Source organism: Dipodomys merriami, unplaced genomic scaffold, assembly GCF_024711535.1.
Source record: "Dipodomys merriami isolate MVZ:Mamm:240054 unplaced genomic scaffold, mDipMer1.0.p SCAF_15, whole genome shotgun sequence".
Taxonomy (NCBI): domain Eukaryota; kingdom Metazoa; phylum Chordata; class Mammalia; order Rodentia; family Heteromyidae; genus Dipodomys; species Dipodomys merriami.
The window spans coordinates 6,761,827-6,781,343 of NW_027202826.1; the positions used below are offsets into that span (position 1 = coordinate 6,761,827).

At 39.8% G+C, this 19,517-nt stretch overlaps 1 long non-coding RNA gene across 1 annotated transcript in view; it reads right to left on the reverse strand.

The window, feature by feature from the left end:
- LOC138826854 (uncharacterized) overlaps positions 1 to 19,517 on the reverse strand; it is a 30,196-nt gene that overhangs the window by 9,731 nt on the left and 948 nt on the right. The window lies entirely within an intron of this gene.

Below are 19,517 nucleotides of genomic sequence, written 5' to 3' on the forward strand. Positions count from 1 at the left end.
AAGATACATGATGGGAATAGCCAATTCCACAAAGCTGATGATATGGAGATGCTATTATAAGGAAGTGAAGGACAGTTAGTGGTCATCTTTGTGGGTCGTGGTGGTTTCAATGAGTTTGTGATGCTCTTGTTTTTCACTGGTTGGGCAGTCGCATGATCTCGTGTTTTAGAGCAGCTCTGTGATCGCATTCCTCAGGCACTTGCCTCTTTCCCTGTGCTGTGCAGCCTGCCTCAATCCCACTTACTTGATTTTACCTCTAAAAAGATCTCACTTGCCCACATGGGATCAGGAAGGGAGAAAAAAAGCTGCCAACTGCTGAAGGAGACATCTGACTATTATTATAAAAGAACAAACTAGGGCGAGGGCATCTGTCCTGCTCTCTAGGGATTTCTTACAAAACAGATGTTTTGAAGAAAGGCTGGAAGGAGAGAAGAGCATTATGCAAATAGAGTAAAACATTAGCATTATGCACATAAGGGGACAAATGCAATGTAAATTGCAAATGTAGAAGAGAACAGAGATCTTTGAAGAGCAGGACTGGCCTTGCATGCAAACTCCAGCCAGGAACAGGGGAGGAGGGTAGAAGAGGAGGAGAAACAGAAGAGGAGGAAGAAGAAGGGAAAGAGGAGGAGGAAAAAAAAAGGAGGACCCAGAGGAGGGGAACTGGAGCAGAAAAGGAGGCGGAGGAGGATTTCTTTAGCTTCTAGTCAGTTGATCTAATATGAAAGCACTTCTTCACATGTTTATTGAGAATGGTCTGGCAAGAGTCAAGATTTCATCTAGCCTTGGAGCAGGGCTGCCAGGAAATTGCAGTAAAGCCTGGGAAGATTCCAACAAGAGCCTTAATCACCTGCAATGTGTGGTTTTGCTCAAACAACTGGGTTGCTGGCAGCATGGTCCCTTGTCTCACAAGGCAGTCACAGTGATACTTTCTTTGTGCGGACTAGAGTGAGGAAGCCAAAGCAGGCAGCCTGAGAAGTCTGGCAATGGCAGACAGGCCCCTGGTATGGACTTGGGGTCTGTTGTTAGCACCTGCCATCCAGGATCCAGGCTGGCTGTACTGACATGCTGAACTGCTACATGGCCCTAAGTCATCAACCTTGGGGAGCTTCACCGCAGACCTGGGTACCTAAAGATGAAGTTAGGTGGTAGGCTGCCTGGAAGCCCTTGATCCCCATGTAAACATCGTGGTTACTACATGGCTCCCTGTGCCTAACATTCAACTTTTTGATATTGTACCATGGTCTCTGTTTCTGTGTTGGAGTCTTTTCTTTTTTTTTTCTTTTTAAAAAACAACTATATGGGGGAGAGGGGGGAGGCTGGGAAGGGAGGTGAAGGGTAAACAAAGGAGGAGGCTGCAATGCTTGGTAAGAAATGTACGCATTATCCTGCCCATGTAATTGTAACCCCTCTGTACAGTATGTTCTCAAATAAAATAAAATAAAATTAAAAAAAACAACTATATACATTTTAAAAAAGGAAATACATATTTGATGAATTAATCATCAAAATGTAGAAAAACGAATCACAAAACAACAATCCTGGGCTTTCTCGCCCATTTCTCCATTTTTCTGCCTTAAGGCCAGCCATGGCCAACATAAGCTTCTCTTAATATTTCTGGTTTATTAACTCTAGACCTTAGTTATTGATTTCCTCCTATGATAAGAGGATTTAGCCAACTGCAAAGCTTCTACATGCCTTCCTGCCTACTTCCAGTATAGCAATTTTGTGCTTCTCATTTCCTTCCCTGGCCTTGTTTGAGTCTTCAAACCTTGGCGCTCTATCTCTGCTTCCATTAGCTGCTCAGAGTTCCTCAAATGCATCCGCCCTGAGATGAAGATCAAAGTTTCACACCTTGCCTGCAGCTTCTCCTCCCAACCTCATCACTGGAGCTCTCTGTGTACCATGTCAAGGCTGATGGTATTTGTACCCTGACCCTTCAAGTGAGCCAAGTCTCTCCTGTGACTTGTCCTCAAGGTGATTCTAATGTTCCATGTCAGTAGGTGGCATTTACGTGATGATAACTGGACACAGTGTCCATCTGGCACCAAGTGCTGAGCTCCCTTTGCCTTTTCTCTTCTGTGATCGCACCAGCATCCCAACAGTGCAGTCCCTCGGTAGCAATCATTTCCAGTGTGAAGGTTAAATGCATTTTCTTTCTGTGTAGTCTACTATGTGATCAAAATTACACCTCAGTTTAGTTAGTTTTGTGCCTAAGCCATAACTCTGGGTTTTGTTGTTGTTGTTGTTGTTGTTGATTTGTTGTATGCAGGTACTTGGGCTGGCACATAGGGCTTGCAGCCTTGTTTGGCTTTTTTTCCCCCTCAGAGCTGGCACTCTACCACTTGAGCCACACACCTCCACCTGCAAGACCATAACTGTCTGATGATGGGAACTTTTGAGTTAACATGCATTTGGCTTTGATTTTGTTTCCTGAACATTTCTTTCTTTTTTTTTTTGGTGGTTTGCACAAGAGTTTGTACTCAGGGCCTCCTCATTTTTCAGCAGATGCTTTACCACTTGAGTCACAACTCAGTCTTGATTGAACTTTGGTGCGTTTCACCTACCCCCACAGGAAACACGACCACTATGATTTGTTTGGGTGATATTGAGGAGGAAGTAAAGGTAGACTCGATGCAATAATGAGATGGGGGAGGGAGAGGGAGGGAGCCACTGAACATCCCTTTCCCCTGACCATGGACACTTGACATTCTCTCCTGCTGAAGGAGGAGTATGGCTCCTCCATCCCCTGGCAGGCCTGGTCTTGTTTGATCTCCCAGGGCCTTTGAAATGTGACCACATTTACAAATGGGGTTTTGAGTGGCACATGGAAATACTTAGCCTCAACTTTGGGCGAGTGGCAGTGCTGTCTGTAGTCTTCAGTTCAGAGGCCAGACGCCTTTCCTGAAGGAAGTCTCCTGTTTTTCCCATTTCCTGTATTAATTTGGCATTTCAGTAGCGAATCACTGTTTGTAGCCCAGAGTGTGCAATGAGATCACAATCTGCGTAGAAATAAATACATCTGAGTCAATAATAGGCATCTCAGAGGTCGGTCATTTCTAAGTAGAGATCTTATTGTCAAATGTGTTAACACACAAACCTTGACCAGCCAGGACTACAGCCAATTAGCCAAAATGCAGCAGTGGAAAGGGGGAAGGGCAACTGAATCCTTTCCTGAAAGAAACGCATCTAAGTGCTAGTCAGAAGAGATCAAAGGAATGAAGGCATTTATACATTTCCTGAGCCTATGATGTCTGTGCAGACAGCTCAGGCCTGCCTGGTCATATTATACATGTATATTTCCAAATGTGACGTTTTTAGCATTAAAACTTATGTTGTAGATACTATGTACTGATATGGAAATATAATCTGTAGTAGAGTGGTGACTGGAAGATCCGCTGACTAGCAGCTCTGTGGTGAGAAGCCGTGTGCACGTTGTTTTTGTCGTAGTTTGAACTCAGGGCCTCACTGTTGCTAGATAGGCACTCCATCACTTGATCCTCTTTCCCAGTCAAAAAAGCCTAGTACTGAAAAAAAAAACCCAAAGAAACAAATATCAAATATATCTTTCAAAAGAATCCTATTGCATGGTGTCATGAAGAAAGGCTCTTCTCTCACCATTGGTTTCAATAAACAGTTTAACTTCTGCTTACAAAAGGAGGCTTTTATTGGCTGTCAGCGCATGCTGACAAGATAGACCCACACTGATGGCCATGGTTGGAGTGTGTGACCTACTTTGACCACTGTTTTCTGGGAATAAAATAATGGACAAAGAGATGACCATCTCCATCCACATAGTAAACACATCCTCGTCCATTGCTTCCACTGTGAGTTGCTTTCCTCTGGCCTTCGTCACAGCTCACAAAATAATTGTAACTGCCTGAAGAACTTCCTTATTGCCTGGTTAGGGGAACAGTGCCAAACAGTCACCCAGCGCCTCTCTTTCCCGTCTTTCCCGTATTTCTTTGTCCTTTCCTTTCTGTGGGGAAGAGGAGTTGGTTTTTTTCTAAGGATGAGGTTCTTGACAAATGCCACAATGAAGGGGGAAACTGCTTCTCTGTCCTCACTGGTAGATTCAAAAGCGGAGCCTGGCCGGGCATCAGTGGCTCACGCCTGTAATCCTAGCTACTCAGGAGGCTGAGATCTGAGGATGGCGGTTCAAAGCCAGCCCGGGCAGGAATGTCCATGAGACTCTTATCTCCAATAAACCACTCAGAAAACCAGAATTGGCATGTTGCTCAAGTGGTAGAGTGTTCTTACGCTGAAGAGCTGAGGGACAGCGCCCAGGCCCAGAGTTCAAGTCTCACGACTGACAAAAAAAAATAGTGGAGCCTGAAGAGCAGGCAACTTGGAGGAGACAGCCTTGTTCGTGGTTCAGAATGTGGCATATCTTTTCCATATTTCTGCCTGTTTCCACCTGGTGCTGACTGGACATCTCTGATTCTTTGCAAATACAAGCCAGACACCTGTGAGCATGCACTCCTGCTAAAGTCTGCTTTCCTCTGCTGTGCGCCATCGACATAGTAGTGTGTTAGAGTCCATTTGGGTTGATAGTCCTAGCATCTAATGAAAGTTTCTTCCTGAGTGTAGTAATTATCATTCATCTTATGGTTGGTCTTCAGAAACTTGTTGGTAGTGTGACTTCTCTATTAGTAAGGTGAGGAGGCAGAATATAACTTTGAATAATGTTGCTTTCGTTTTGGTCTCTTTTCCATATCTGTAAATGACACAATTTATCAACTTCATATTTGAAAGCATTGTTCTGTGCTTGTTCAGGAAAAACAGAATTAGTTTATCAGAAAGGCCAGGGGACTTTGAAAGCAATGCAAAAGCTTTGGTCGCTTTTTGCCACTCTTTAACCAAGTTTCACGGCAGATAATGCAATATATACTACAGACAAATTGATTGCTGGTCTGATAAAATCCAATTTTCTCGTATTCATCAAGATTCACTTATTCTAGCAAATACAGCTTCACATCCCAAATTCACATTGGATTTTGGTTCACTGTTCCCATGCAGTGTTCATTTAGCTGCAGTTTCACCACACTTTGTATATCTTATTTTTAAGTAGATGAGTCATTACTGTGATTAATCATAGCACACAATTAAAAGAATGTAAAACTACCAGATGGAAATAGCAGTTCAATATATACAATGTGATAGTCAACGCAAAGTGTTCAATCACTCGCATTTTGGATCCCAGAGGTGATTAAATATGTGACGAGGCTTTTGTAAAGTACAATGAATGTACAGATGAGCATGAGCTGAGCTATGCCCTTGTTCTTTCCTTCTGCATTCCTTCCAGCTCCCCAGATGCAGCATCTCCCTAGAGGGGTATCTTCAAGATATTGGGGTGGCTGTGTACCCCACAAAGTAGTCCACCATCCAAACTTCCCTCAGTCATTATTATTTATTCCACCTCTCTTGGAAGATAGACCTGACTCCTGAAACCCAGGGCATGGAGCCCAGGGCATCAAGGTAGGCTAGAGATACAGGCTACTTATAAACTATAAACTATAATCGCTGTCTTTTTCGAGCATGGGATTTAGACTTTAAACAAACACAAGTAAATGGTGACCAGTTGTGCTAAGTGCTGGAGGAAAAGAAAGATCAGAGGACAAGCTATGTCCTTCCACCTTCCTAGAAGCAAGTTCTCCATGAGCTGCTCCTGTTTCCTACAACAGTTGGGTGGTATCAGAGTACTTGGGCATAGTGTTTTAATTGTGTGTGTGTGTGTGTGTGTGTGTGTGTGTGTGTGTGTGTGTGTGTGTGTATGTGTGCATGTGTGTGATAAGCACTGTTCTAGGTTCTGGGGTACACTGTTTACTGAGACAGACAGTTTCTGTTTTCAAGTAGTTTTTGCTCTAGCAGCAAGGTGGAGAGGCAAACCCTAAACTATTGACACTTGAGAAAATCACTCCATGGGCAAAGAATGGTCTTCTTGCCAGAGACACTTGACGAGAACCCAACTAAACGTGTACTCACCTGGAAAGAAGGTTTCTGTCCATGAGAACTAGTGATCAGCTACGAAGAAGATGAACAGCGGGGCCGATGAGCAGGTGTGAAGGACGATGACACCAGCCATGGACATCACCTCCTCTACTGACGCAAGTTTTGAATAGAGAACGATTGTGAGGATGTGTTGTTGGTCTCTGCGGCTACGCCTCACAGGAGTATTTGCCCGAGAGAATATAGATGGAGTTGTGAGCCCACAAGGCTGGAGTTTGGATGGATGGCGGTGGTATGAGTCTCAACACACACACACACACACACACACACACACACACACACACACACACACACACACACACACACACACACACACACACACACACACACACACACACACACACACACACACACACACACACACACACACACACACACACCAGTGGCTCCCAGTGCCCAAATCAACAGACTCCCCCCCTTCACCCCGAGACTACTGACTTTAGGAAAGTTCTCTTTCCAATCAGCAATTAAAATCAATCAATAACCATAAGATATTTTGAAGACATTTAATCAACCACCCTTAGGAAGAAAATAATGATTTTAAGATGTCAGGTTGGAAATGGACATTTCAAGGCTTACAATAAACTCTTTTCAAACAATTGACTGATATTTCCAGGAGCTGTCAGAAGAGCCTAGCAAATGTAGGGCAATCGAACTTTTGATCCTTTTATAAGTGCAGTTGCTGCGGGCTCTGTCAGTGGAAGACGGGCTCACACAGACAGTGGGGTTCTTTTAATTAAATCAACAGGCAGTTCTCATTTATTCCAACAAGCCGGAATAGTATAGAAGATCAAAAAAGAAACATTCAGCAGTTCAGGCCTGTCTCCTCTTCTTGGGAAATTGAAAAGAAACAAAATAAGCACGTTTGAAAGTGGCTTAAAGGAGTGGAGGAATGTTTATTATCGATGGCTGAATAGTCACCTGAGACCAAAGCAACGCTCTCCAAGTTCAGCAAAAATACACAAAGAACCTGATAAATATTGAATTGTGCCTCAGGCAGCAGTTCATACTATTAATATCATCTTTTGAAAGTTTTAGTTCTTTCTTTAAAGTCCATTGCCAAATTCAATTTCCAAAACACACTGCACTGCCCTTCATCTCCGCTTAGCCAAGAGCTTTTGTGTGCTTTCATATCATAACCTCGGGGACGTTTTTCTCCTGAGTGCGAAAGAACAGCTTGAATGTTCTCAAAGTAAGGGAGTTCTAAACATGTTGGCTTTGTGTAAATGGATGTGTCAGGTAGGTTGTACTTATTTACTGCCAACTTAAGACAATGTGTTTGAAGACATTGGGGAAGCTTCTAGTACTTTTGGAGCTTTGTGTAAAGTAGGTGAGTAGGAATACCACAACCTAGGTGCTTCTGCTCAGATTCCAGACCTCTAGTTGACTGTAATCTTCCATGAAGATGAACAACTACTGTTCTAAAATCACTGTGGGCAATGCAGTCATCAAAGTTCTAGCACTCCAAACTGCATTTCGATTTAGACTATGTTTTCTACATAAAATACAGAATTTCTAGTTAATTTCGGAGAAACAACGTGTTTTTTTTTCTTTTGGTCTAAATATGTCCCAACTATTGCATACACATTCTATGTTTTTATCCTTATTAGATATAAGAGATGAAGGCCAGTCAAGTGGCTGTGATTACCTTTTGTATTCCTTACCTATCAAAAGCTGCTATACAAGGTTCAAACATTCCTCTCCTTGATTCCAGCCCTCTTCTGAAAGTCTCCTCAGAAGTCTGCTGAGGATCATGTCCAGGGGTTGTAATGCCTGGATTCTCCCTCGTCTGGCTGTGAAACTGCGGACGGTTCACACCACCACAGTGCTCACACCACCCAGACAGGTTCAACCGTGACTTCCAAAAGCAACTTTTAGCCTCAGTAGATTATCTTTTTCTACCACTTCTTTTAAGTGCTAAACAGCAAAAAGGTAATTTTTTTGATAAAAATAATAATCAAACATGAAATGGTCTTCTCATTATGTACATTTTATTTGCTTGGAAGAGACACACAGCTCTTGCCTTAAGATAATTGATTATGACTTGATGAAGAACAATTATGATTGGATTAAGAATTAAGAATTATTATGATTTGATTAAGAATAATGTCACCATTTATTAACCACATACATTCCTGTGAGAAAGCAAAAACAGAATAACCAACCCCATGAGGCTGCCTGATACATCTCATATTGCTTCTTGTAAATAAATTTTCTTAAGTTTTCTTATTAGACATTAATGTCATCTAGAAATAAAAATGACTTTGTCTTTCTTTTCAATATTTCCATCATAATTGTGATACATTAAATCAAACAGATCACTGAAGAAAAACCACTTCATCTGATACCAAGAAAGATATCTGAGCAACTGGAGATGTAGCTTAGTAAGTAGAACACTTGTTTAGAATATGCAAGGACTGGACAGGCACCCATGGCTCATGCCTATAATCCTAGCTACTCAGGAGGCTGAGATCTGAGGATCACGGTTCAAAGCCAGCCCGGGCAGGAAATGTCCATGAGACTCTTATCTCCAATAAACCACCAGAAAACCAGAAGTGATGCTGTGTCTCAAGTGGTAGAGTGCTAGTTCTACTGAAGAGCTGAAGGACAGCGCCCAAGCCAGACTTCAAGACCCATGACAAATGACCAAAAAAAAAAGAAAAGAAGAAAAATTGGACTTGGTAGGTGGCTCAGTGGTAGAGTGCTTGCCTGCATGCATGAGGCCCTGGGTTTGATTCCTCAGCACCACATAAGCAGAAAAGGCTGGAAGTGGTGCTGTGGCTCAAGCGGTAGAATGCTAGCCTTGAGCTGAAGAGCTGAGGGACAATGCCCAGACCGAGTTCAGGCCCCACAACTGACCAAAAAAAGAAAAATGTATCCCACAGGTAAATAAGATGATATCATAATTGGATCATCATGATAGTGCTTAAAGTAATAGTTAATATTAAAATATTTTTATTTCTGAAATAAGCTATTTATTTTATGTTGACCTTTTGGACTTGGCCTATACCTTATTGATGTGAGTTATATTGATGGATTTTCTAACTGAAACCATGTCTATATTTTTGGAGAACCCCAACTTGGTCTGGGCTTACTATTTAATACTTAATTGCATTTGATATGTTAGTATTCTAATTAGGATTTTTACAGAAAACCTCAGAAATTCCTTTCATAAAGTCTTTGAGGATTTGATATTCAGGTTGTAAGAGACTAATAAAATAAGCAAGAGAGTCTTTTTTTCTTTTTATTCTCTGGAAATATTTGCATAAGATATTATCACCCCCTTCTTCACTCCCCCCCCCCAAGTTGTTTGGTGAAACTTTTGAAACAATGTGGCCCTCAAGAATTTTTCCTGTGGGAATATTTATGACTTCTGGTTCCATTTCTTACATGGTTTTAGGACTATTCAACTTTTCTACTTCTTTTTGTATCAGTTGAGCTTAGTTATATTGTTCCTGGGCATTGATGTGAAAATGTTCAGGATATCCTCTATGTATAAAATAGTCTATCCTTTTTATATTTTCGGTTTAATTCTTTGTATTGGTAACATACGCTTTATTTTGTTGCCTTTGATCCCTCTCACCAGAAGTTTATGGGTTTTATTAACTTCAAGCTTGAGCTTTGTTGTTCCTCTTCTTTTTGTATGTTTCTTTTCTATTTCATTTATTTTTGCCTGTTTATTATCCCTTTCCTTTTATTTTCTGTGGACTTATTTTGTGAGCATAGACTCCCTTATCCTCCAAATGTTTGGAACAAGAAGTACTTTGATTCCAGACTCTTTTGTTTTGCTTTGTAACACTGGCCTATACCTACTGTGGTATTTTGAGTATGTGACCCAAGTCTAAGCATAGAGTTCATTGCATTTTGCATACACCTTGGACACACAGCCCGAGCATAGTTTTATGTCCTGTTTTAGTGCACTTGTGTTTTGACTTCAACCTGTTCCTTGGAGGTCAGGTGTAGGATTTTCCACTTCTGACATCTCATCGGCTTTCAAAATGTTTTGAAGGTGAGAATGTTCAGATTTTGGGTTTGGAGATTAGAGGTATTCAACATGTGGTGTTTGTTTGTTTGTTTTTGACTTCTTGAGGTGCTGCATATCTTGTTAACCTCCTGTCATTGAAAGCAGTAAATGTCCTTCTACCCACAACTCATTTTATTTAAGTAGTATTTTCATCATTATTATTAAGCTCACAGTATATACTAATTTTTATTATCACTTCTTTTATTCAGTGAGCATTTGGAAATACATGAGAATATGCTACTTCGGTACTGACCGCTTTGTTTAATTGATTTGTAGTAAGAAAATATCTTACTTGAATTTATTAGCTTTGTCATTTTCAACGTTTCTGCACTCCTGTGGCTTAATGCATCTCTTGTGAACAGCATAAGTTTGATTTAAAAAATCTAGTCTATGATCTCTTTTAACTAGCTCATTAAATCCACCTCTATTAAAAATAATTGCTGATTATATAGATATATTTATATAATTTTTGCCCATGTAAAACATTTTAAGCTGCCATTTGTAGTTAAGTATAACTTATGATTGGTATTTGCCTTTCTTTTTCTCTTATTTTGGGTCTTCTTTTGAGCTTATTATCTCATTCTAACCACTGTAGTTCCCCTACTAATTTTCTTTCAGTGTTTGAAATTACCACATGAACACTTGACTTACTGAAGACTGAAGTTGATCAATATATTTCTTACAAAGGCCTTTGGAACACTTTTATTCATCTGCTTCTTATTTACAAATTTCATTTTATTATCTTCATAGGTTTTGAGTCTATGTTATTTTTAATTCTACTAGACAAAATTATTTTAGTCTTATTTTATTTAAAATAAATGTTGTGGTATATATTTAACTTACATCGCTAGTGATATAGGATACATATGTAGTTAAAACATCACTATAGTGAAGCAAATTACCATATCTATTGTTTCACAGTTACCCTTATTTTTCATTTTTGTGGCAATAGCAGGTAAGTTCTCTTTGGTCCGCACAAAGCCCAGACCGAGTACAATTTTATTAACTTTAGTTCTCTTGTCATACATTAGATTGTTAAATTTGTTCATCCTACGTATCTTCTGCCCTACCTTTCCCCACTTCCTCTCCACCCATCCTGCTGCCTCTTTTAACTCAATATTTGAGTGTTGGTTTGTTTGTTTTAGATTCCACATACAAGTGAGATCATGCAATATTTTGCTTTCTGTGTCTGGCTTGTTTCACTGGCCTGGCCTACTCAGGCCTGATGTCCTATAATTCAATTTAATTCTGACACTACCTTCCCTAGATGGATGTAGTTCATGGAAACTCCACTGGGTGAGGGCTCAGTGTCCAAGACCGCCCTGCCCTCTTCACATGCCAACAACAAGCGCCAGATGGCTTTGCCTGAGACCCTGCCTCACCTGCTTTACATTAGGGATTTCTGCAATCCACTCCTCATAGTTGATGAATTTGCTAGAGGAGTTACGGAGCTCAGGGAGACACTAGCATTTCCCAGCTCACTGTATAAGATCATTTGAATTTATTTATTTATTTTTGTCGGTCATGGGGCTTGAACCTCTGGGCCTGGGACTGTCCCTCAGCTCTTCAGCTCAAGGCAAGTGCTCTACCACTTGAGCCACCATGCTACTTCCAGTTTTTTGGTGGTTTATTGGAGATAAGAGTCTCATGGACTTTCCTGCCTGGGCTGGTTTGAACCAGGATCCTCAGATATCAGCTTCCTGAGTAGTTAGGATTACAGGTATGAGCCACTGGTGCCTGGCTGAATTGTTTGTAATAACTATCTTGGCAGATGTGAAGCTATTATCTTATAGTTGTGATTTTCATTTCTCTGGCAATTATGATTTGAAACACTTTTTCATTTACCCATTTGCTTTTTTTTTGTTTTTTTTTAAAGTATCAGTATTGGAGAAATGTATATTTAGGTCTTTGGCCCATGTCTTAATGGGTAGCTCTTCTGCTACTGAGTTGCATGCATTTTTTTAAAATTAAGTTTTGAGAGTTAATCTTTCCTTCGTCAGATACAATCACTCCTTGACTTACATCAATAAACCCATCATAAGTCAGAATGCATCATTAAGTCATAAATTCATTTAATACACCCTTTGTAAAGCTGAGAAATGGTAAATTTAACCATTCTAAATTATATCTGGTCAGCAAATACTTTTTTCCTTATCTATTGGCTGCTGTTTCACTTGGTTGATTGTTTCCATCATGGTGAAGAAGCTTTAAGTTTAAATGTGATTTCTGAGATTCATGGAGTTTTTCTTTTCTCTTGATCTGCAGCTACTTTAATTTTTATCCCCCCCATTCCACTCTATTCTCTTTTTCTCTCTCCCTAATCAAAGTGCTAAGACTTTTAAAAATAAATTATTCTTTATAGAAAATTTGAGAATAGTATCTATAATATAAAGGGAAATGATACATATAATATTAGCACTCCAGCATAGTCACTGTTAACTTGTTTTACTGGCTTTCTTCTAATTGTTTTCTGCTGTAATAGTTTTACTTTTCCACTATTATATTATTGGCACTTTCCATTATTGAAGAGTATTCATCAGAACCATATTCAAATGCCTGGACAACAGTCCATTATTTAATATCAGGTTATAACAAAATAATTCTGTATTACTAATGCCTTTGGTGAATGTTCTGTTTTCTGAAGTAACTCTGTGGGTCTTGAACTTCCGAGTGCATTTGGGAGGTCCCATTCCTGGAGTTTCTGATTCTGTCAGCCTGTCATGGGGCCAAAGAACTTGCATATTCATGATTCCTGGTGATTTTAATTCTGCTGGTCCAGGGACTTCATTTGGAGATACACCATAATAAAAGAATGTACAGATTTGCCTCAATGATTCCTGAAAAGGCTTCTTCCACAGTAGGCATATCTTTGTATTGTGCTGGTGAGAAAGGGAAGATGGTATCTGTTCAAGGGTTCTCTAAAATCTTCTCGTGGCGGGCTTTGCTAGGCCCTTGCATTTAGAGTGGAATCTTACTGGAACACTCATCATTTGACCTCAGAGCTATGGCATTGTACAGCTGGCCTCATTTTGTTTTTAAGTCACCTGCTGTCATTTAATTCATTTCCTTTGCTGTTTTCCTTCCTGTGGAAAGTCTCTGACATCTGTCCCACATACTTTGTGAATACAAAGAATCATCTCTTATCCTTTTATTTTTAACTTTTATGAGTCAATTACTCTTTCCCTTTGTGTAGTTGTCATTATTTTCATTCATTTTATTTTTAAAGGATACTGTAGACAATAATTCTTCATGACTGCTCCTTTTTTAAATTCCTGCTTTAAAATGACATTCTTTTCACGTGTCTATTTAGGTCTGAGCCTAAAGTCAAATGGGAGCAGCACAGGGCTTCTCATTTCACTGGCACCACCGTGTGGTGGAACTGTGAATCACGTTGGAAAAATTTCCCACAACCATGTCATTAGATTTTTATAGAAATTCACATTTGAGGGCCTGATTGTGCGCGGTAGCATCCTCCTGTAATCCCAGCACTCAGGCCTAGGCAGGAGGACCAAGACTCTGAGACTACATAGTGAAGGCTACATAGTGAAGTCAAGGCCAGCATGGGCTGTGAGATCCTGTCTAAAAACATAATCCTGCTCTTTGAGTAAATGCACAGGAAAATGGGAAGTAGTAAACACCCAGGATTAGGGTGTATGGACCCTGGGGGCACCAGAAGTCAGTGCTCATGGCGGCTTATCGTCACATTCCCCTTGGGCACACTCATCTGTCCTCCTAATCCTGGGTTTCCACAAATGTAAACTGAGGACCCCAGGAGCATCTCTTGCACAGGGATATTGAAAAGAACAAGTAATACTATGATTGTCAATGAGTGCAGTAGATTCAAATAGTTTGATGATCTCATCCATGATTAACCAGTTTAAAAAAATCACTTTTGATTTCCTCATAAGTCCAAATCAAGAATAAGAAGAGTTTCAGAAAAGACATTTCTAGGATCCTAGAAAAGTATATCCAAATGGTGTATTTTCTGAATGATCAAGAAATTAGCATTAAATTATAACACTAAAAACCAGAGGGAGTGGGAAAACAATCCAATAAAAATGTATTTAAAAAAAGGAAGGGAAGCTTATGGGAAAGTCTCCTGAACTCTACTTACAAAGTGAAATTTGAAAATCTTGTTAAACTAAGTATAATTGACAGTTAAAATAATCCATGCCAAGCATGGTAGTCCAGACCTTTAATCAAAGGTACTTTCAGGCTGGAGGCAGGAACATCCAGAGTCACAGGTTAGCTTGGGTAATGTTGAGACCCAGTATCAAAAACAAACAAAAAAAATGGGGTTGGGGTACAATTCAAACAAGTGCAAGCCCATGGGTCCAGCCCTCAGTACCAAAAAAAAAAGCAAACAAAGCAAAATCCAAACACTATGTTTAATATTAAAAGTTAAAATGAAAAAATAATGTATAGTGCCAGTTCCTTTCCAAAGTCTATTGAAGAGAAATCTTTACTGTAAAAAGTCGTTGGAAGCGATATACTTAGGATAAATCTGGATGTTGGGAAACTTTGTATGAAAGAAAAGTTAAAGTGATTTTAGTAGAATTGATAGTGTAGGAGACACGTCACAGCACACAGAACAAAGGCCTGGGTGTGCCTACTTGTGCCATGCATCTTCAGCAAGCAGATGAGTCACAGCGCCTGAGCCATGAGCTGTAGTTTCTGACAAGCTAGCATCATTCCGTAAATTCTTGCTATGCCATTATGGAAACGCATCTTATATTCATTATCTTTCTGCGTATTAAATTCATCAAGAGCTGGCCAGGAACAGATCTTCTGTCTTTCCAACCATATCTGCCATCTTGTTCCTAGGTCTTTCATCATTATTTTCAGTGTGTGCCATTGTTGAGAATGAAAATTAGGAGAAGTGTGATGTTAGCTGTTGATGTTGTCATTGCTGAGCCTAAGGGGCAGTTTAAGCAGGGACACTCCTTAAAGAAGTTGCTCAGGATGCTACTATTTCTGTCTATGGAGGCAAAGAAATTGGTAATACTGCTTCTTTTTCTTTTTTTGGTTCAAGTACTGGGGCTTGAACTCTGGACGTGGGTGCTGTTCTTTAGCTTTTTTGCTCAAGTCTAGCTCTGTGCTACTTGAGCCACAGCTCTACTGTAGTCCACAGCTTGTAGATCCGGATCCAATCAGGTCTTCTTTTCCAATAAAGGCAAAAAGAGACCATAGGGTTCTCTTTACAAATACTTTTTTTATTTATTTTTATTTTTTATTGTGAAAATACTGTACAGAGGGGTTACAATTAACAAACACTTTAGTTATATCTCATAAATTCTGAAATGTTGTGTTGATGGATAATAGCCAATTCATGGTTATAAAAGGCGTGTGTTTATCTATAGAGAGAATGTGAGCATTACTAAAGGTTATTCCAACAAAATGGCCTAGAAATGAGATGAGTAATGAAGAAATGATACAAACATACCTATACATTTATGTAAATCCTAACCAGCTGATACAGCAACAAAAATCTGTAGTCTGGCAGCAAAATTCTTTTAGCTCTTTTGGCTAAAAAAATCTAGTTTACAATGTCCAAAATCTTCCCCAAACCAAGTTAATTAGGATGATTTTACTGTACTTTATTGGGTACTGATTTGCTGCCATCTTCTGGAAGGCAGAAAGGTTCCCAGTTAAGCCTCCAAGGCATAAACGACCTTAAGAGTTGTCAAACTATCTCATTAAAAATAAACATCCAATAGGTAACTTTGGACCTGACAGAATTTTTAGAATGAACTGTGTGTGATATGAATAGAAAAGGAGAATATATTCTTTTCTAACAGGAATTGGAGAGCATATTTGCATTTCTCATGATGTGATTTACAGTGAAGTTCCTTAAAATGATGAGCTTCATATAGTACTGAGCAAGTATTTGCTTAAAGGTAAGTAATTAGGAACTTAAAGAACTACTAAGTGAAGATTAGTGTGAAAAAATAGTAGATGTAAATGACGCAGTAATGATAGTGGTAGTTAGCATAACGATCCTGCAAAGATATCCATTCTTGAATTTCCAGTGCTGAGACGGTGGGGCCATCATTGCCTTAGAGCTGAATAAGGAGCCACAGAGCATTGTTCCTGGGCTTGATATTTTGTGTGGACTGGATGATTGGGTTGGAAAATGGTTGCTTGATATTTTGTGTGGACTGGATGATTGGGTTGGAAAATGGTTTGGTACTAGTGACTCACGTTTTTCCATTTTCTCACTTTTGTAATGGAGATGGTTGTAACTGCCACCACAGCTCTGTTCTACACTACATTTCGTAATGTTGCAGCAGGGAAATCTTTTTTTTTTTTTTAATCTCAGTTTTACCAAGGAATTTCAACAAGTCAAATTTTATGGAGAACTCACTTTTTAAATTTTGCAGATCCAAATGGAAAAGAATCTTGTGCGAGGATGGATACACATAAAGCCTCAACCGTACCTACTTTAATAGATGAGTTAGTTGGGCCTTTGTGTGTGTGGCAATTTGAACTCGAGGCTGTTTGCTAGTTATTTTTTTGCAAAGTGCACTACATTTATACCTGGGGCTGCCTGAGCTGCCACCCTCCCATGCAGGCTTCCAACATGGCTAGGATGACAAGTACAAGCTACCACAGCTAGCTTTGTTATTAGTTGAGATGAACTCTCTGGAACTTTCTGTGTGGGCTGCCCTCAAAGATCTATCCTCTCCTTCTCTGCCTCCTAAATAACTAGAATTACAGGTCTAGTTTCCATGCTTAGCCTTAATTTGGGGCTTCTAAGTTTTAGGTGAGATGCTACAATGTGTTGAAAACATATTGGGTCCTTCTGCTTGAGAACAAGCATGAAGATTGGAAGTTGGACTGTGAATGCCATCTCTCCCTGACACAGATTTCCAAAGTCACCAGAACTTGTGAATGTCACAAGGCAAAGTGGGTGACACAGACTCCGCAAATGTGATTAAAGTAAAAGACCTTGAGTTGGGAAGATTATCCTGGATTACCTGAGTGGACCCAGTTTAATCACACTAAGCCTTAAAGGTAGAGAAACCTTTGTCTAATGCTACTAGCATTTAAAAGGAGAATGGGGGGGGGCGGTGTCACAAAGCAAGAGATGTGGCATCTAAAAGCTAGAAAGCCTCTAAAAGGAATGAAGACTGATGTGAGCAGACTTGACTTGAGCCCAGTGTTGGACCTCAGTCCTATACAACTATAAAAGTAACACATTTGTAGAGGAGAATTTTTTGGTTTCTTACTACATAACACAGGCTGGCTTTGAACTAAGGATCCTCCTGCCTGTTTCCCTAGTGCTGGGATTACAAGTGCATGCTACCAAGCCTGGCTTTTTAATTCATGGGCAATTTTATGTGGCAGTAATAGAAAACTACATTGCTAAGCTGCTCTGGCCCCAGAGCCCAATACTTGCTGCTCCTCTTATGGTATGCTCTTTCCTTTCATAGAACACAGTCTACTTTCTTTAGGTCTCTGCTCTAATGTCTCCTTAGAGGCCCAATTTGCCACCCTGTAGAGAAGATATACATCCATTCTGCCCGGCGCTCGCTAACACCGAAATCCTTGCTTATTATTCTATATAGCACTTCTTTGATCTATATTTGCTTGTTTACTTTTGAAAATGTAAGCTCTGTGTGGGCTGAAACTTTTATCAGTGATAGCCATCTCTAGAATCTAGTACAGTTAGCCCTCTCCATCAAAATATTTAACTGTGCTGAATATGTACTTACATTTTTTCCTTGTCATGATTCCCTCAATAATACAGTATCTACAACTGCATTTATACTTATTAGGTATTATAAGTAATTTTGAAACTAAAGAATAAAGGAGGATGTGAGCCAGTTAGATCAAACATTATGCTACTTTACATAAGGGATTTGAGCATGTATCCTCGGGAGTCGGGAGTTCCTGCTTGTATAGTGTCTACACTTAGTGGCCACTCAAGAAATACTTATAAGTTAAAAAACGAACTCAACAGACTACAAGACTTCATTACTGTTAAACTTCTAGTGCAGCACACTAGAAGTGTGACCATCACATGACACACATTAACATTCCTTTGGTTGGTAACCAGGTTGGGTATCATGCCTTTAAGAATGAGGTCATTTCTCAAGACAGTTCGTATGGTTCTTAGACATGTCATATCCTTTCTTAAGGATATGTAAGAAACCTACTATGAATTTTGTTTTTTTCTTATGAATGAGGACAACCAATGTTTAATTAAGTTTTATTACGTGTTTAAGCTGGATACAAATTGTTCCTATTTTGAAAAAATTCAAATTTGCAGAAGAATTTAAAATGCAGTCATGGAACAGTCACCTGAGCTAGCAATCATTAGCACAGTGCCTATTTTCTCTTTCTCTACTCTTTACCATTGATCTGGATTATCTGACATTTGCAGACATCAACGTGAGCCCTACTCCAACATCAGAACATACACCCTCTAAGAACAAAAAGAATTCCTCTAGTAATATCATTATCCTCGAGAAATGAAAAAAAAAATGTTGTCTCTTGTGACATTGTTGAAAAGTCCAAACAAATCATACTTAGAATTTATCTGGATAGTCCCTCATGATGAAATTTGGGTATACTATTTTGGGAAGAATCCTACAAAAATATCCTCAAAAACAAAGGCCTTGTAAACACTTTTAACACTACTGGTGGTGCTAGTAACTTTTTCTCAGGGAGCATCTAGTAACGTTTTCCAAAGAAGCAACGTTCCTTAGAATAGATTGGGAACACCTGAATAACTTAGGCAGAATTAACAAAAAAAGGGGAAAGGGGAAGGGGGTTTGGAGGTATGGCTCAGTTGGGAGAACACTAGACAATGAGAGTCTTGATCTCTAACCTTAAAAAAAAAGGATTACTGAAGTATTTACAGAGTTTGTAGGTAACCATGAAGAATAAGCTTTTTAATGAAAAATACTTCCTCATTTTCTAGGATAATGCAGTGATCTTCAAAGTATTTAGCCTTTGTCAGAAACAGAAAAAAAAAAGTACAGATGACAAAGTCCAAGTTTAAAGCAACAAAGTGAACAGTCCCAAGTTCACTTCGGGACAGTCGGGTGACATCTGAAATCAGGTATGAGCACTTCCAGGATGTTCCCACTAGACCTTCCTTTTCTTCATTTACATTTCATTTTTCTGAAACTATTCGTGGGCCAGCAATTGCTCGTAGAGGTCAAATAACAACAATGAAAATAATGGTGATGCTAGAAAAGACCAATCATTCATCTTTTACTCTATGTTCATGAAGACTCAACGCTGCTCAGAGAGCTAAGATTGAAGCCCAATGTCTGCCAGTGTGCAGGCTGAGGGCTGGTCCCCCAAAGCCTGTTTCACGTCATAATCTGATCCTGGGCTACTGCTGGTGGAGGCTGTCTTTTTTCACACTGGAGCAAACGCTTGGGAAAGTTAGGATTCCCTACAAGTCCTAGGCTGGCGTGAACGGAAAGGCCCGGCGTCGTCACGGCCGCCGGCTGCTGTACGAGGCGCGCGC